The sequence below is a fragment of the Bombus affinis genome, chromosome 12 (genome assembly GCF_024516045.1).
Source record: "Bombus affinis isolate iyBomAffi1 chromosome 12, iyBomAffi1.2, whole genome shotgun sequence".
Classification (NCBI taxonomy): domain Eukaryota; kingdom Metazoa; phylum Arthropoda; class Insecta; order Hymenoptera; family Apidae; genus Bombus; species Bombus affinis.
The window spans coordinates 10,898,363-10,918,550 of NC_066355.1; the positions used below are offsets into that span (position 1 = coordinate 10,898,363).

At 37.4% G+C, this 20,188-nt stretch overlaps 1 protein-coding gene and 1 long non-coding RNA gene across 8 annotated transcripts in view; one reads left to right on the forward strand and one right to left on the reverse strand.

Moving 5' to 3' along the window:
- The first annotated feature begins 1,361 nt into the window (after positions 1-1,361).
- LOC126922356 (mucin-17-like) overlaps positions 1,362-20,188 on the forward strand; it is a 50,648-nt gene continuing 31,821 nt past the window's right edge. For 2 of the 7 annotated variants that reach the window (XM_050734857.1, XM_050734864.1), the window contains exons 1-2: positions 1,362-1,593; positions 3,430-3,792. The gene's annotated coding sequence lies outside the window, so the exon portion shown is untranslated. Of the gene's footprint in view, positions 1,594-1,684; positions 1,753-3,358; positions 3,793-18,305; positions 18,449-20,188 lie in introns of those variants that run through there. The other 5 variants (XM_050734858.1, XM_050734862.1, XM_050734859.1 and 2 more) reach the window with 5 other exon arrangements.
- Positions 7,704-9,574, reverse strand: LOC126922404 (uncharacterized). The gene is made up of 2 exons (XR_007712726.1): positions 8,897-9,574; positions 7,704-8,104 (listed from the first exon to the last, which is right to left on the reverse strand). It is a non-coding gene; the product is annotated as an uncharacterized LOC126922404 (long non-coding RNA).

Sequence of the window (20,188 nt, forward strand, 5' to 3'; positions counted from 1 at the left end):
CGTGAAATATGTTCGCCGATAATTCTTTCTTCGTCGATTATTTACATTTTTCAAGGATATAAAATAATTTCTTGTTTTCTGTCTCTGTCACCTTTGTCATCAATCATCAAAGAACGACGCGATGATAACACGGTGAATCGTACGCGTGTTTCAAAATTACACGTTAAGACAACCGTGAGCAAAAGAAAGTTTGGTCATGAAAGAATACATTTAGTGTGTGAAAATTTATCTCCTTATAATGAAAATTGCGCGACAGAGAGTGATTAAATTACGTCCGTGACGTGGCACGTAATTAATAAACGGGACGCATAAAAATATGCTTTTACTTTATTTAAGTAGCTGTCCCTAGCAGAAGGTGGGACTCATTAATTTTTTGTTGCACCTCCCTTTATCTTTTGTTACTTTTAAAAATTAATTTCTGCGATTATTTGAATTTTTCAAAAGTCAAGCAGAAAGAATGTATTACAGAAATATATATATAATATATTTTATAATAATTAATGTATCATACATGTATATTGCGTATATTATAAGTTTGGTGATTAAACTTACCAAGAAGGCTTAAGAGAACACTCTCCAGGGATTTACTCATGCTCGCACACCAAGGCATCACACATCACAGATACAGCAGCAATAGAACATTCCAGTGATTGCCGATAATTATATCGGAATCCACACGGTTCACTGTAAACCTTTAGAAAAGAATACACAGTGGAGTTTTGGTTATCCGAGCCCTGCTTAACCGAAGTTCCGTATTATTCGAGTCGTTTTGAATTTTACCGTGACTCCATTTTTTCCGAAAGTAACACAAGTTAATATAAAGAATACGAAAGTGTATATAGCGAGGTATTGTCAGAGCAATCAAACATTCAATCAATTAAATAGTTAATCAAATTTAATACTTACATATACAAACGATCAGAATGTTTTTTACAATTTTGTTGCACGATTTATTAACAGCCATGGATCCTTCCGTACTATTCGAGTTTTCGATTATTCGAGATACGTTCGGTCCATATCAATCGTTCGATAATTGAGACACCGCTGTAATCGATTGTACTCGAGAATTAGGAACATTTAACAAAGGAGATAAACAAGAAAGAAAAACTTTGGTAATAATCGATATGGAAGTTTTTATTTAGTATATTAGATCTCACACGGCCTATTAAATTACGATCTATTAATCGCAATATGTATACATAATTCAGAAAGTATTATTATCCTTAACAGTGGCATCACGGGTTCGCGATCGGCAAGCGACCGCTCGACGCGTCGTTGCGCATGCGCGGACGCATACCTACGCAGGAATCCGTGGCACTGATTGGTAGACGGCGCGACACTCCGAAACAGCAAGGGTACGTGCACGACTCGCGTAGTCAGTCTCGCGCCGAGCGTCTTATAGTGCGCATTGTTAAAGTTTAATATCGTCTGCGCTTCGAACCAGTGAATTTGAAAACTTCCGCCAACTACGAAACCAACTACGATACAAACGTGTGCACATGACAGACGACCAGTGACGGTTCTTGCGTGGAGCAGACGAAAGTCAACAGATCGTTAATTCGTTTGCATCCAACAAGCACAGACGTTTCGAAGGTTAGCTTATTATCTGTTTTTACGAAGGAATTGTGACAAAAGCCTCATTGTGCAACCTAACCCAAATCGCGGGCATTGTTTTTTTTTCGGTCAGCAGCGTGTTGATTATCGATGTCTCTCGGTTTTCACGTTGCGTCGATCTCCGTCTATGGATTTCGGGTATGCGTCACGATTGTTTCTTATTATTTCAGGAATGTTTACTATGATCTTTCTCTCTCTCTCTCTCTCTCTCTCTCTCTGATATACCGAGAATTTTCGAAAAGTATTTCTTTCGATTATTTCAGAATTCTCTACCGATGACGACTTTTATTTTGTTCATAGAATCGTAGAAACATTTTGAAGATGTATTTTCTTTAATTTTCATCTGTTGCATTTGTTTGAGAATAGTTTGATGGTTGCCACAAGTATATTGTCACAGTATATCGGCTACTTCAGAAACTTACTATTATGTTTACAGAAGTAACGAAGGTAGTGATGTTATGATTGCCATAGCGTAATTACCACTATATGTCAATAATAATATTGCCGTACCGATGTATGCGATAGTGTATCACAATATTATAGTAACAAGCCATATTCTATATATCATGTTATAATAGTAGTAATTACTATATATATACATAAATATCTACTAGTTACATTTAATTCTTGTGCACGAAAATAAAGTAATATTACAATGATATAGTAGTCTTTTTAGAACATTTTAAGTGTCGTGTCGATATCGAAGTTTAATAGCAAGTTTTTAACAATTCTTTTCAATTTTCGCTTTCTAACGAAAAAAATTCTTCGCGCTGTTAGTCGCTATTCTCTCATCAACGAGACTTTTTCTCTTTTTTAGCTACTTATATCTGCACTTGTTAGTCTGAAATCCAACGTTTGGCTATGTACTCGGACGAGTGTATGATTAACAATCAGCCGTGCAATTCTGTTCCATTCAGTCGATAATTACGATAAATTTCGATATTTAAGCCGCTTGTCCGTCGATCTGTTATCGACGTTTCCTGCTTGCGAATCTAGATGCAAGAGTATCGATTTCTATATGATCTCGATCGATGAACACGCGTATCGAGGAAAGAAACGCTTGCCTCGATACCACGCTATAGCTATCGAAGCAAGAAATTCACAGATTTAAATGATCAAGCAACAAGTTCCCTCGACAGAAAACTTTCCTCCTCGATAAGCGTTCACTCGGTAATTGCTGACTAATAACGTCGAACAAAGAAAGAAATTGCTATGACAATGGCGTGCGAAGGATATATACTATCGGTTAAATATTCGATATCGATTACGATCGATTCTCTCCAGTCGTAAGAAATAATCGATCGATCGGATTGAAAATTTCGATCTATTAATGGTTAACGTAGTTTGGTATATTAGAAAGGATTCGGTAAACCGATAAGCAACCTTGACCAATATCTGTATACGTAATAAACTGCTTCAGCTAATTACCAAATAGCTCTAAATGTTTCTTGGAAGCAGAATTTTTCGGTAAATAAGCAATGTTTGTTATGGTTTGTAATGACGCAAAGAAATATGTTTGTGTAAACTTTCCTGTATTTCATTGTAATTAAAAAAGTTCGCGTATAGGTGTAATTACGTGTCGGTAAAACAGACATATTGTCTTTTTATTAACATAGCTCGTTAAAAAATATGAATGTTCTCTTCCACCATTTTCCTCGCTATATTTATTTTCTCCATAATTTTCATATTCCGCATCGGGTCGCGCTTAACCTTGCGAGTATTATACCTTCTTTGTCTTCTGTAGCTACGTTGGTCGTCGGTTATGTGTCATACCGTTGAATGCAAATGAATTAGAGAGACGGAACGATTTCGTAGATCGGGAGCGGAAGAACATTAGGAGGAGAGACAACGTAAATGGCGAGAGAACGCGTCGCCATGGGTACCGTGTGTTGTGGCTCGCGGGTGTAGTGCGAACCCCGTAATCGAAGGGAAGAGACAAAACTGAGGGACAGAGATCACGTGATAGAGAAAGAAAGGGGAAAGAGTGAAAGGCACGGGAGAAAAAGAAGGAAGATATAGAACGCGTGGACAAGCGTGACCGGCCAAGACTTCGAAAGGCTACTCTCTCGTGGCCGTCACGTCGAGGAGAGGGCAGCGAGAGCCGGGCAGAGAAAGAGGGAGAATAATGCGGACTCGTTGCTTCCGCCTTCATCAGCAGCACGTTCAGATCTGCTCGTAGTAAGTACAGAAAAATCAGTATCCTTCGCGTATCTGACAATGCGTCCTTGAGGCTACAGATCTTTATGCAAATTCAAATTTTTATTACCATGATTAAACAAATGACACGACCAGACTATAAATGGCTATTTTACAATGGCTACAAAAGGTATTAGGTTGTCCGGAAAGTTTCTTTTTCCATATTCTTCTATCAAAATAAAGATCACAACGTTCGACAGATCAGGTTTCATGTTTGTATACAGATGCATTGTTGTGAAAGACGGGTGTGTAAAAGAAAGACACTTTTCGGACAACCTAATACCTGCACACCATTGTACTTACTGTAACGTTTTCATACAGTCAGCCTCGCTAATACTCGGATATTTTTTTAAACTATAGAATAACGTTTTTTAGAATTGGATCGAACAACGAGTCTTTTGTGAGAAGTTAGGAGGATTGATTTACTAGATGACGCGTAAAGAAAGTCTGGAAACGTTGGAATTGTTCGGTATGACGAAAAATGAAATTTTATTTCTTCTAACTACTCTTCGATCCAAATCTACTAAAGAGAAAATTGCGAAAAGTAAATTTGAACGACATTGCAAATTCCTCTCGGATATTTAATTCACAGTTTATTATACGCATGCAAACAACGCGAATACAGTATCGGTAAACAGAGTGATTATAGTTTAAGGGTCTCGTTAGACTCGCTTCGCCGAGTCCCGACCAGGTATCTAAGAAACCGTTCAACTTGGTTTGCGGTGGTATATATACCGAGTCAAAATGGTTCCTTGGACGAAATAAAAGTTAAAAAACAAAAGTGCGAACCACGGGAGCAATGAACCACAAAGTTAACCGCGAGTATCTGTCGTGAAAAGAGAACTGGATGCATGTAAATGATCCCGATATATTCAAGGATGTTTCCAGTTGGTTCTAGTCGGTCAATAGAAAGTACAATACAGGCCGTGACAATTTGCTATAAACCGTTACGACACGACTCTTTCTATCTGCATATCTTCTTTGTGATCGATAGGTCGTATTAATGCTAGAGCTCGTACAATTCCGTAGTGTCTCTAGAGTGGCTTTACGCATTTCATTTTTTATTTCTTTGGTACAAGTTTATACTTTAGTTGTTGGTAGTTGTAGCGTTGAAATATGCGAGGTGTACAACTTATGGCAGTACTTTAATCGAGAACAGTACGAAGGTACGATAGTATTCTTTGCATAATTTCTAGCGTCTTAGCTTGAGTAGTGAATTTATGCGAGCAAGGAAAGAGATCAAAGTTCCCCACTATATTTTTTTATATTTTATACAGAATTCTCGATGCGTTATTTTTGTTAGTCTGGACATTCCGACGGCATTTAAAGTCAATCTGTGACGTTGTCACGGAATAATGTCCAATTTTCAGATTTAAAGGACTGTGAAAAGGCAGCTAAAAGGCGAAGAATCCTCTTTATTGAAATTCTGTATGAAGAGAGTCGTCAAATTAACGTAATTGGATTATTTCAAGTTCATGCCTTGAATGGCGCGTTAGGAAAACGTGAAAAACGAGGCTTTATCAAAGCAGCAATTTTCTTTGATGAAACTCGACCTGCTCCGCTCGAGTGCCACGTGCGAGAGGAAAAGAAAATATAAAAAGTCTTTTATAGAGTTGCTACTTCTAAAGAAGAATTTTGATTATAAATTACTGCATCTCTAAATGTCTCGTTTATTTAATTAATATAGGGGCACGAAATATAGAAAGAAACGTTTAAATTGCTTGTAACGATTTTTGTACGATTTTTTTTTTTTTTTTTTTTAATTAATTTACATTCTAAAAATGATTTCAAGATACTTCGAAACTCGGAATTAAAATGATCGCTACTGGTTCTGCCATGGGCATTTCGTAAAACGTTTTGTAGCGTTTTCTCGCAGTTCGCATTCAAGGGTAATGTGATTAAAGCGATCCAGGACTTTAGCGACCTTTTAATTTTTCAAGAAACGAAACTCTCGCGAATCCTTGGGATATAATTGAAATTTTAGAGTCACAAATTTCATTATGAAACATTAATCCGAAAGCAAGTTGGCTTAATTAAGTCAGTAGCATTCTACAGATAGCGAGCCACAAGTTTCCGACACTTTGTCACGATATTTTATTCGAGGGACGTTTGTCTCATCTCGTCAATTTTCGAAAAATTGTCGCAATACTCGCGTAAAATTTTTAGTTCCATAAAACATTGCAACAAGATGACTTTACATTTGTGTCGAACTCTATTCGAATATTACGCCGATATTCGAAGGAATGGACCAAAGATTTGGAATATTTGTTTCGATTGCAATCATGCGTGTACCTGAACTTTAATTCTCGTGCAACGAAAACATGGAATATATGAAATTATCGAAGGATCGCGTTCGTTTTGCATAGATAGTTTGTGGAGTTGCATGTGAACGATCGGACATGGATTGGCGAGCGTGTAAATGACGTTAGAAAGTTGCGAAAGAAGCAGCTGACTCATCCGCTTTTTCTCATCGTTGCGGAACGATTCCGTGGCCGTACACGTATGTATACATTATATATGCAACACTCAATGAGAAAATATAGGGGAAGTTTATCGTGTTAGCAACTGCATCGAAAGCGATAGCGTGGTCAAAAGTTTCGACCGTGCTTTAAACTCTCAGCGATCGTCGTAAACGGGGAGATTAATAGTATGGCGATTAAACGTCGTTAACATGTGATGATCTTATCGCGGGTGGGTTGTTTCGACTAGAAGCTTTATGCAGGCTGTTGTTTCCTGATGGATTGAGTAGAAATACTTGTAAAAAAGAGTGAACTTGTGTGTGAGCGTATTATGAGCGAAAAATGAATATAATATTTTAATGGAATTTTAATGGAATTTTAATGGAATTAAAATATTATAAATTGCGGAGTTTCCTCAAATTTCTAGGAATATTCCTCCAAGGTTACGATATTATACTAATGGACATTTTGTTGCACGATACTTATTGTTAAATCATAAATAATTGAACTTGCGCCTCGCGAATAATATAAAATATTCGCGAGTAATACCTTCTGCAAAATCTGCATTTTCGTTTATTCCTGCATTTACATCGATAATATTTTCGAAAAGTAGCATTATGTAAATGCTGTAATTATTAAGTAGTTAAACACAGATTTGCATATTTAAACCAAAGAATTTCCAGCAGAAATTTTAATACAATCCAATAGAACGTACTATTAGCATTTAACTTTCCGATTTTTCCCTTAATATTTGTTGAATATTTTCAAGCTTTCGAAGTTCTGTATCTTCGTCATCGTCGAAATCCTTCTGCTAACCTTCGTTTATCGTTATCAGATAGAATGGTTTTATCACCGATACAAAAGTGTCAGCTGTTTAATGCATGAAATCGTCTCCTCGCTTTCTGCACAAATATCGCGAAAATCGTATTCGATTAATTTACGCTTCTGTTTATTATATTATACGAATCGTATCTGATAGGCAAAGATTGTTTTTACGCCTTTTATTATCCTCGTTATAATTCCTGTTACCTATTTCCTTAATTCTAAACCTAATAGCATCGTAAAATCGAATCTTTACCCGTAACGCCTTTACGAGTGATATTAGCAGTTAAGCATTTGTCGGAATGTTTCACTAACTGATATTACCTGTACAAACAATCAATCGCGATAACGACAAGGAAGAAAAGGAATACCTGCTTGATAAGTTCTGTTCGATTCTGAGTCATACACACGTGGTAGCATGTAAATTGCTCGATAATAAACGACGTATCGAGTTAAGATAAATTATTGCACTATAAAATATAGATTGCGAACTGTAAATTGCAATTCTAGATTACTCTCTCATTGATAAACATTTTTGAACATGTATCATTAAAAGTATTAATCGTTTTAATTCTATAATTATGAGGCTACGAATATATAGAATACAAATAATAACGCAGTAATATAATTTAATATCTTTTGTGTTATAAATAGTATAGTATAGTATTTTGTATTGCTTGCAATATACTCGAATATTGTTCATTCGAGGACGATTCGAGATTTAAGTCGTAGAGATTGTCATATTAATTCTTGTCTCGGATGCTGCTCGTGGTATTCGTCGACCGGACCGAAAAGTTACGGTATCTGGATATGTGTTGGTGTATATACATAGCAGGAAAGTTAAATTTATGCAGTTACACACGGAAAGTCCCGTTTTAATCTCTGCTGATAAATATCTCCGGCTTAGTCCAGCGAATACAAGATTTCGACTCGCCAGCAACGTTTACTTCTTTCTCCTGTTTGGTCCTTTACGATCCTTCAGTATGCGTGTGCATATATTCCAGTGTATGGATCTAAAAGCAAAATAGTATTTGTAAGAAGTGCATGAAAAATGCAGTTGGCAGTTGGAATATTGGATTCCTATAATTCGTAGTTTTCAAGGAACTGCATTTGTCATAGCGCGCATGTTTACTCATTTATCGGAAATTTAAAATTTTTATTCGGTCAAGCATAATGCGAGGTATTTTCTATTTTTTAAAAACCATAATTTTCAAGTAACATCAAGCTTTTACGTTATTTTTAGAAATACTTCTTAGCATAGGTACAATGACCGATTAAAGATTCATTAAGTCGATATGTTTGAGAAAATCGTGTGGTTATAAAAGAAGTAGGAACGCGTCATTTCGAAGCAATGTATGGAATGCATTCTTCGTCGTCCTTCGCGATCCTTTTGTTCAATTTCTCCATTATATCCTAGCCATAAAATTATTCCATAACGAACATAACTACCATTGCACATGTCCCTTGTAGTAAATAAAAAGACAATTCAGAATACCAGCTGTAAACGTACAAAGTATTTTGTAAATTTGAAAAAAGTATATACATCCCACGAATCGTTTGCTTTATCGATTACCTTGTCTCTATTTCATTTATTAGTTAATATCGTTTGATCGTTATTCGAATAATAACGACTGTTTTAATACCAAACAGCATATAAATTCAAGTATCAAAATCATACAATAAAATAATATTTTCCTGTTCTAATATGATATAAATGTAGTATATTCTCAGTGGGTTTCTAGTAGCAGACTCTCCCATGCCATAATTCAACTTGTCTGGGGATAACAACAAATTAGAAAAATTACTGTCTGGCTTGTACGTGGTCTTCTTTTCTCCTCGACGATGTCCCTTCTCTTTCATTCTTTTCCCTCGCTGGTGCCTCCGGCTGGTGCGTGTTTCCGCCGTATTTTCTCTGACATACCTCTGCGTACACACGCTCCCACGTCACGCGTGACACTCTCAATGACCCACGCAACACACGAGGCCCGTGCTATCATAATGTTTCGTTTCTGATCCTGTAAGTTACTCGGTTCTCTCCCGATCGTTGATTCGCCACGATAGTCGAAAGTCGTCGCATCGAACGAAACCCGTTAACCCATTAAACCGTGCAACACGCACCAGTTAACCAGTCGCTTGGATTACTTATCTCTGGAAGATAATTTTTTAAAAAGCTTCCCTACATAGGAATCCACTTTATTTCTTGTTTTTAAAGAAAGATTATTTGCCAGAACTTGGAAAAGATTCCACGGTCGAAAGAAGCCTCACCTACTGGTCGTATAATTAAATATTTTGAGAACGGTCTCGCTGCTGAGCGGCAGTTAAAGATAGTGGACACACTCTGAATCATCGTACCATTAATTCCCATGTTTTTCTTCTGTATCGCGAACAAACACAGGTTAAAATCGTCTCTTTTCGTTCTCGAGTTATTCGATTTCCTCCATCAGCCAGTGCCGTGACATCTCCACTACTATACTTAATTTGTTTACTACATAGTAATTCGTTTCACTTAACTCCAATTAAACCTTGTACAACGTATAGATACGTCTACAAGACATCGTCGCGCACATTCTGTTCCGGTCAAACTCGATTTCGAATCTATCAAAGTTAGCAAGTGTTTCGGATTTGTACTTGGTGGTAAGCACCGGATGTGTACCACCGCAAGTCAAATGATTTAATCAATTTCAGAATTGGAATCCCTGACGAACACGACTTGCCAGTGCGAACAATTGATCGTTGTAACCGGCGAGGTTTCCCATATCTGCTCGCCGTGCCTCTAGAACCGTGGAAATCTCAATTTCACGGTGGAACTCGCACGTGTCTGATTATATAGGGTGTTTATTGCACGCGTATTCGATGAATTCTCATATCCGATTCAGGACTATGCTAATAATGATAATAACGATCACTAGTCGTATTCGCAAAAGTCTGTTCCAACAAATCTCCGCTGACAAGACAATACCAACATCGATTTCGTAACTGATATGGTACACACACCGTGGAAAATAGCAAATTGCGGTGCGTCCAGCACATTCAAACGCGACACGATAAAATCATTGGCCCGTCCCTCCCTTTGGCCTACTCGTATCGTTTCGATGAATAGCACCATCTTGGCGGACAAAGAGCAACGGGTAGTTGCAACTTGTGTAAGAGCATTAAATGTCAGGTCAAGAGACTGGCTCGCTTGGCCGGATTACGGTTTCAGTCCTTCTACGTATACTTTATTTCACCGCAGACGCTTTAGCGCACCTAGATCTTTGCCATTCTCTGCCGGAGTGCCGTTGCTTGCGCCCAACAATTCCGTACTATCTCCCATTTAATTGAATTCTGTAGCTGTAGACTGGTACACGTCGGTATTTTCGTACAATCCAGCTTCGAAATGGTTTCAACTTCTCCGTAGAGTTTGTCAATTCGGATTGAAACGCGAGTTTCGAACCATCGAATTTGCCTTTAGCGTTTAGCAGCTGTACGAATAGTTTGAATACGAAAAGTTTGAAGAGACGTTGAAACAATCGAAGAGTCGATTATTCTTTCCTTTGTCGCATTCGAAAATCTCCATACACATCGATACGCTTTGTCGTTGATTGCTTTAGACAAGACGACTTGACAGCCTCTGCGAGATCTCTCTCAATCTCCAAAGATCTCGTGGAAGATCTCCAGTATAATTAGTGGTAGATAATAGCAGAGTCGAAGACGAAGTTTGCCAGTGTTCCGAGATTCGCTAAAATATTTCTCCGTTTTAGCGGATTCCCTGTGCTTCTAATTATTCCCAGGAGACCGCTTATTCACGAAATCTCGTGATTACCAAGGTTCCAGAACGAACAATCGCCCGGGGATTGTCTCTTTGGTTCGCATTTAACATTGCACGGTGTTACAATAGCGCGCAAACAAACACATAACAAACCACGGCGCACCCAGCTCTGACATTTTCCATCGAACACCCGCCGTGTAATCTCACGCGTGTATTCCTTACTGTTTCTCAGGATCGCAGGTTCCGTTGCTTAACATTTTCATCCATTAAATGTTATCCGTGCGATTTTACGACCGGCGAACACAGTTGCGCAAATAGCAGCGAAATAAAGTTATAATCTCGCGAATCCAGTGAATGAACGTGTACTACCATTGCGATTTTCATTGGTATCCGTTTCATCGTTCTATTTTTCGCTGTTTCTTTACGATGAGAAAAAAGATACGATCGGTGTGAAAAATATTTGTATAGCGCTTAACTGTACCAAAACTATCGTAGTATGTAGTTTACTAACGAAATTTTAACAAATAAAGTTTGCAAGTCTCCAGGATAACGTTCAAAAAAAGGAAAACCCGATATCTATTCCTATCGTGGAAATATCAATAAATATCTAGCAAATGGTAAAAATAATATAATAAGTACAGTTACCGCTTCATTGGATAAAATGACACAGATATTTTCTAAATAGAGATTTTCTCTCCTAGATATTAGGTAAGTTTTATTAGTATTTTACACGGGATTTAGATTACCATAGCAATATCAGAATTTCGAGCTTACACATCATTGACATCATTTTTTCATATTGTTTAAAACAGTGTCTTTTGCGTTACGTAACGTTCACAGTTTATACGACAGAGCAAGAATTAAGAGAACCATCATCCTCTTTATATTTAAGAGTCTATGTTCCATATATAGCATAGTCATTGTTATATCAAAAGCAATCAACGAAGTTGATTTCACCCTTCTTGTACTGGATTCACTTCCGAGAAGCGAGTCGCGATTTCTCGATACTTAATGCTCGGGTGCTCGATTCATCGGTGTTTTGAAGCTTACGAGATTCAACAACGAACTGAGGTGCAAACGTCACAACGGCCATGATGATAAGATAAGACCAACCGCGTCACAAAGCTGTTCAACACGTTCGTAGCTGATGGGATTTTTATCGTATGTTAACGAGTAATTCTTCCAAATTTTGCCAATGCTAATATGAAGGCATTCTGCATTCGCAATTTTCCAATCGTCAACTCGTCGATACGCGTATCGGATTTTTCATTGGCACCAATCTCTGGTTACCTTGATACGACAAATAGAATTAGCAAGTTTGCTCAACGTGACTTTCGTTCGAACAGTCCGTCGTACTATATTCGTGTTATTTCAAGGACTGTTTCATTTTCATCTTAATGGCAGGTAAAACCATAGGTAAATGTAAAGACGATTCAGATTTGGAATGGCAACGATTATTTTTTAATTAATATAAGACATCTTTCACGCGTATCTGTTCAAACTTTGCAAAAACAAACGAGAGATAAAATTAATTGAAACTTTTTTTCGTATCATTCCTATATGTAAGTTTTCTCTCGTGTCTATCTTTATGATAATTTTATCGATATTATTCGATAATAAATATCTTGAGGTCAATATCGTCAAAAAATAGCATCGAGATCGTGGAACCGCATAATAAATCCATAAAAGAAATTGAAACAATTGTGCACGATAATTATATATAATTACATATAATTATTCCCGCAAACAGCAACACGATTATTATACAAACAACGCAGTAATACGAATGGAAATGGCTCATTATGCCAAGAATCTGGGTAAAAAGTTTATTCAAGTATTTCACTCTCTCTCCCTCTCTCTGCAGAATCTTTCAGAAAGGTAATTGCGAAACTGCATCGAGCTCGGGAACAATTCCAGGATCGCTTCGTTTCGCTTTCCAATCCTAATAGAGGAAATGAACATCACTTATTAACAATAGAGTCGAGAGACGAGAGGCGTTGAAAACGAATTCGTAATCGGTGCCGGTTACTCGCAGCTGCAAATCGCGCGAAGAACGCAAACGGCTGTTCAATTGAACTCTCGCTTTGTGAGGTTCGGTCAAGTTCCGTGGCACACATTACGTGCCTTGAATCCCGTGCACGTGTCCAGGAGAAACCGGAAGCGTCTATTTTCAATCGCGCGCGTCAACCACGTCCGGCAATTCGCTGTATCAGTGGCGCACAATTCGAAAACAGACTCCATCGTCGATTTACCGTGTGAATATCTATCAGCCTTTAACGCGATTACTTGTTCTCGATTCATCGAGTGACTCGAATGACTGCTACACCTTGAATCATCGATAGTGTAACCAGGTCGATCGTATCTCCTTGCTTATCGGATCCATCGATCTATTTTGATGTCTACATAGTAGGTCGTGATAAAGATCAGGTTTGACTATTTCTTATATATTAGGATCTTGTTTAAAATTATCTTTGGAAGATTGATTTTTTTTAATGAAAATTTTCCTATATTGCTTCTAAGATAAAGAGAATACATTTGCGATGATTTATTTATTGAAATAACGAATTACTTCAATTAGTTTCTTATCTTTATTTTAGAAGCACCGTGGAGAAAATAATGTTACGTTTTATGAGGAAAAGACAAGTGGGTAGATAGTTTAAGCAACTTTGTAATTTATGGTAAACCGCCGTAAACGATTTTCTGCAAGTTTTCTTCGCCGTTTAGTCGATATTTTATGAGTCATGACATAAACTTTTTTCCATTCCCCCTTTTTTCACCCGGGAAGCAATTTCTATCAAGCGTCGAATTACCTACTTTTCTTCTTGCTTCGTCCGTTTCTCAATATCCGCTACTTTTAAACGGCATAAACTCTATTGACTAGCATTGGCAAAGATTAACTGCGAGTGAGATCGGAATATTTATGCAGAAACAACCGGCGAAATAAGCGATTGCTAAAATATTCATCGAAATCGTATAGAGTTATATTTTTATTTCGTTACGGAAGTAATTACGCTTGAAAAATTTCTCGAAGAAAACTTGTAAGCGTATCTCCGAGTAACATTATTTTTGATATTCGCGATAAAATGAACGCACTATCGTTATATCGATATTATTACCGTCGTGTTTCACATACAAAACGTAATTCGGATTTCGTATCAACGAAACCATAACGTATCATATTCCATCATTTACTCAGTAAGAACATGATATCGCGTTATCCAGGTTTTCCCAATGCATCATAAAAATGACCATTGCGTAACTCGTTATACCGCAACTTCGCTAGTTTTCGAAAAGAGGAAAAATTGAAGGAAAAAGATTATGTAAAACGAAGCGGAGTGTTGAACAATAAAGTCGTGAAAATTAATCGCATGCATGTAAATAGGAAGATTAACAATTTCAACTCCGCATGATAAATTGAGCGATAATAAATGCAAATATGTAAATGACCAGAATGAAGTGGGACGATCCGTTAATAGCTTCTCTCTACCGCGTGCGACGGATAATATGCTGAATGAAATGAAACTATGGTTTCTTTCTATTGCGTCTAGTTATTTCATTCTGTATTCTGTAACTCGGGATAATGGTAAATCTAAAATAACAGTTCAGTGTGTTGTACTGTGATTCGAACCCGGACCTTTCACTTCGTAGCTAGCTCGCGCTATTACTTTGCTCAATTAACCTATTTTGGCTGGAAAAATTATACTCTTCGTGACTAACTTTTGAAACCTGATTGCTTTCTACAATTCGTAGACCACCTGATATCACGGTTATTCATCCGGGAAACTTGCAATTTTGAAGTACAAAAATGAGACGCTAATACGAAAGTTTATTATTATAAAAACTTTGACTATCATTCGTTTGTAGATTTCTATTCGGAGATAGATTATTAAACGATATTTATATAATTCTGCGAACCAACTCATTTACCGCATGTAAACTTTCGAACAGAATACACGTGGTTTCGGATCGACGATATGTCTATGTTTTTGCAATAAAATACACGCTCTACACTCGTCTACGCGTTCAATTCGATCGATTCGTTCAACATTGGGATTAATTTTCCAAAGTCACGCAGATTGGCCGCATCATGCAGACTTTATCGCGACAACTCCGTGGCTGGATATCGAATTGCCAATCGCCATTCCGTTTCTTCTTACCACAATTAAACCAGATAATCGTAATAACAAATAATAACGATACTCGTGATGCAATTGTTACGATAATGTGTTGATGTTCGCGTCTAATCGATCTTCTTATCAGTGTTTCTTTTTTCAGATATAACAGAGTCATCACGAAATCGTTGTTGCAGCAGGAAATATTAAAGACTTTTCTATTTCGCTAAGATCCTCTGTTCAATTTCATAAACGTGACTTTTCTCAAGTTCTACGATGTTACGCTATTCAAACTGCTTTCGTTGCACGATGTGATCCAAACATTCCGCAACTTTGTAAATTCTGAGTTTCTAAATTCTGAAGATTAATATAAATAGCAGCTTGGTTGTTGAACGGTTGATCGATACGTCAACTAGATACTGTGGATCATCCAGAGCCGAGAACTACGCTCTCAAGTACAATGAATGACTCAAGTTTGGATAAAAAGGGTTGAATTTTTCGATACAGCGGTCTTTCTCATGGTATCCCGTGGTATTTAGTTTGTGTAATATATCTCCTATTTGAGTTTTCGAATATTTACTAGCAAGGCAGTAACGCAAAATACGATATAAATTATATTTTAATGCGTCTTATTGTTGTATAATCCGATATTTATAAATTGAGTTATTTATTTCGTCGTATAATATCAATGGTACGAAGATATAAAGCGATTTGCTTATCCATCGATCGTATTTTATTATTCTGCGATCAGATACTTTCTTTATTATTCAAGTAATTTGTGTCTTTATGAAGTTATTATTTCGCGTTATCAAACAAGTTACTGTGTGAATAAATTTTTATAGAAGGATGTGAATTTCAATGGTAAAAAAGATATTTGCTCACAAAAGAAGGAAGATCATTTAAAACCATTTGAAAATTTATTGCGACACAATACGTACGACGTCGATCCATGTTTGACTATAACAACACGCTTGTTTTTTTTATCACCAACAATGTGGAAATCTTATTCCGCATTGTTAATGTGTTACGAACGACTAATGTACACATTTGTTTGACACTGTTCTTGCAGCTGCTTGACAAGTTGCCGTTTAACGCGATTCTTCGCTTTAGCTTTTAATCTGCGCAGAGATTTTTACATATTGTAACAATTGAATTACAGCTTCTGTGTTTTCGAACGCGTCAACATCTCCGATGCTTCCATTATTCTCCTTTGGCTCGTTTTGTTAAACGTTCGTTATGTAAAGCATAAATCATTCACGATCAAACTTTGATTACGTGATAAACACGTGACGCAATCGGTTACCGAGTTCGGATAAAACTACTCTGCCACTAGGACAAAAAATTATACGAAAGATAGGAATCGTGAGCAGATACTTTGCTTTTTACTTTTGCTTTTTAAATTAACGCGTTTGTAAAAAAGAAAATAAATGTAAAAATGTTAGGTTCCGTGTAGGCTGTAAATAAAATTAAAATCCGGCAGCAAGTTAAAGCAGACACTTCGCATTGTCTACATAATGGATGTGCTGCTTCACATAATGCATGATTCATGCCTTTCGATCTTGTGTCAGTGACTGTGTAAAGAAGAAAATGAACCAATCACGTCCTAACAATATTTAAATGTCATTTTTTAATCCTTTGTATTTGTTAGCATCTTTTGCCGCATGAAAAATATCAAATATAAAATATTAGTTGGAAAGTTATTGAGCAAGAGAGCTGCAGTATCCGCACACTGGATACCAGTAGACGCGTTGTAAACTCGTGACACGCTACTTCGTGATACGGGGTTCATTTTCCCTCTGGGCCTAGTCTCTACGTTGACCTACACTACTACTTTGTCAACTTTAAGTGGCAAAGACGTTCCAAACCCCAGAAGGACTATCCACGTCCTGAGACACGTTTGTCGATACATTAGTCACCGGGGATATAAATGCGAGTTATAAACTCTTGATCGTAAAATGTATATCATATATCGATTGTACAAAGTATAATGATATCAACTTGTGAATTCTTCTCGTAACATAACGCCATTAGTTCTCTATTCAATGTAATTACAGATAGACGCAAGCGTCACTAAATCACTTGCCTCAACCCTTTCGTGACCCAACCAAATCGTTGCAAGCTGAATCGGCAGGTTACACTAGCGGTCCGATCGATTATAATTTCCACGTAATTAGCTTGTTCCGCTAATTAGCGCACCGGTCGAAAACAGTCGGAACAGTTTCTTGCCAGAGGTTAGCTGGCGCGAAACGCGCCGGCCTGTAATTAGCAAGATTTATCAGCCGTGACAAATCTGCGGGACGATTACGCGTTGCGATTAATCAGACGATTCTGGTAGCCGTGGAAATATTCGCGGAACGATTTCCACGAACTCGCGCCTCGTTACCTGGCCCGCTCCCAGACAACAATAACCACACGACCGCCGTATGAATAATTCTCGGCGAGCGGATCGCGCCGTTTTGCAATTGGCCCCGCGCGACGTAATCTCACAGGCTTCTTCTGACACAATGCGTTCCCGGACCCTCGAACGGTATAACGTAACGTTTGCGAGTGTATGCGCGATCAAGAAGGAGCGAAAGTGACGAGATTATGAATCGCGAGGGAAGAAACCTTAGCAAAACGGCCGTGAATGATTTTCGTACGTTGGGAACGTTAGGATCGATCGAAACGTAAGAGAAGTTGGTTTCGAAGGTATGGCAGATGGCACGGTTCGCATTTTATAGAAAGTCGATGAACAGACTGCGAATTTTATGCCGCGAGAAGTTTGTAAGTACAAAATTGTCGAAAATGGGATATTTAATTCGTTATAGTATCTAGTAGATGAGATAGATCAATCTGTATTTTATTCTCCCTGTGAATTTATTAAAGTGGCAAGTCCCGAGTAAGTCGTCTCTTAACAAAAATACGTCTTTTGCTTTAATCGGAAATCTTTGCTTCTATCGCTCACATCGTTTATCATTCTCGCTTCTCGATCGAATCGATCTGCCAGGTTAGCGTACAGGAATTAGTCCAATGTGAATCTCTTGCGAATTTTCGTACCAGAGACTCGCAGTTTTCGATCGTTGGCGACTTTGACAGGGAGTGAGCAAACGGGCGGGGCAAAGCGAAACGTCGTCGTTCGACGACAAACAAACTAAAACAGCGTAATAGGACGTCATTGTTCGAAAAGGCGCGACAAGGCCGTGGTTCGTCATTGGATAATTGGACAGTGACAGTTGCACCCGCGGCAGATATTCGTATTCATAGCCACGCATGTTTCTCTGATGCAACGCTCTTCATGGAATAATGGCTCGAAACGATTTCGAACTGGAGCCACCAGCGCAACACTCACAACAACGCACTGCTTAGGTTTAAATAACGGGACAATTCGAAGATGAGCACGGATTTGTTCGCGGCAACGTCGATTCTCATCCGATATACATTCACAGATTGGCTTCAAATTTCATCAACGTGATCACGATAGCCGTCTTAATTGATGCATATATTCGGGGCATCTAAAAGTGAGTAAAAAATGGACCGTTTATTTTAAAAATGGTACAAGCCAATTTTCTTTCGTTTCGAGATGTTGAAACGTTTGCGTTTCCATCGATTGAAACATCCTGATGAGGATGTCTACTTATATTTTTCGCATGTAATTGATCTAAAATTTGTATAGAAAAAAGTTAACGCGATGTTTTCAAATATTGGGTACAAATTTTTCGTCTCGCTCGACCGGTTGACGATAAATATAGAATTTTAAATTCGCTCTCCTCCGTCGACGCTTTACACGAAATTGTATATGGAGCATTTCTGCATAATCTCATGCAGCATATTTTCAGCCAGTTTACTTGCCCTGCGTTAGTACCTTTCTTCTTTTTGCAACCGCACTTTCTAAAGACTCTGCTGAAATAAAATGTTCGGATTTCGTTTCGTATGAAGAAATGCGCTGTTTCTTCGACGTTGTTTTATAATATCGTAATAATCCTGAGGAATATATGTGACAGTAATATATGCGAATACACGAATATATGTATATGACATTTACTTTTCTTAGTGTAGCTTCTGTAGGTCCGAAGTCTGCGTTGTTAGGTGAATACAAATGTATACAGAGATTATCAATGATGACATCTTGCTATATACATTCTTCGCTATTTATTATCTTACTACATTGTACATATATATATATTGAAACAAAATATTGTTCGTAACAAAAGCTATCGATCAATGAAAATGTCAAGGAATATATTTAGGGCAGGTTTTTGAAGCGAATTTCGTCCTATTTCGTTTTAATTTCACCTGTTCGTTTGTCAGTGATTCTCTTTGCGCACGATAAAGTCGACTTATTAATATTGTTGTTATTATCATTATGTGGTAGGGAAGCTTCAATGCTTCTGAGGAAAATTTGATCAGTTTGATGAGAATTTGATGGAAGTCGATGTCCTCGCTAAATGTAGGGCATCGAGTATCTGGGAAAATGCCGCTTCATTTAATTAAGAGCTTGACGCGTGTCATCTTTCTGTATTTTTAATAATTAATTTGCTTTTGTCGTTTCGTGATAACATGTTTAATGGTTAATTGCTGTGGCGCGTTTTAAACACGTGGAATTGAATTTCGTATAATGATCGCCCGGTATCATTATTTGCTCACACGCGAATCTACCAAAGCACATAAATTAAACAGTTAATTACACTTTGCCCCGTAATTTATTGGATATTATCTGAAATCGAACGTATAATTACAATTTACAATTACAGCTTTTTGTTTTTTATTATTTAAGATAATGATTCCCTTCTCGGGATATTTCTTCTTATTATTCTATACTTTTATTCGTTTATTTTCTCCTTCCCCTTATTATCTTTGTTTTTAACGTCTATTTCAATCCATCTACTCTTCCTCATATTACTCCTTCGTCTTTACCTAATCTTCTCGTTACTTTGCATTCTTTCGTCAAATGTGCCATGCTTCTTCCTTCACTTTCTTCACAAATTTTACAAACCTTCTTGTTACTCTCTTCCCAATATCTATTGCCTTCTTCATTCATTGCAGCATCTAGATGTTGCTATCGAACAGCTTTTTTTCGTTCGCTTTTAGAAATTATTCTTTCAAAAAAAAAAAAAAAGATTTTCAACTTTAATCGAAAAGAATTAAAACAATTTCAAATATAATTTAATAAGTGCTCTCCATCAAAGCCACCTTTTCGAAAGACCGGTCCACTTTCCAAGCAAAAAAGGGCAAATGCTCGAGCATTAAATGGCTGCATT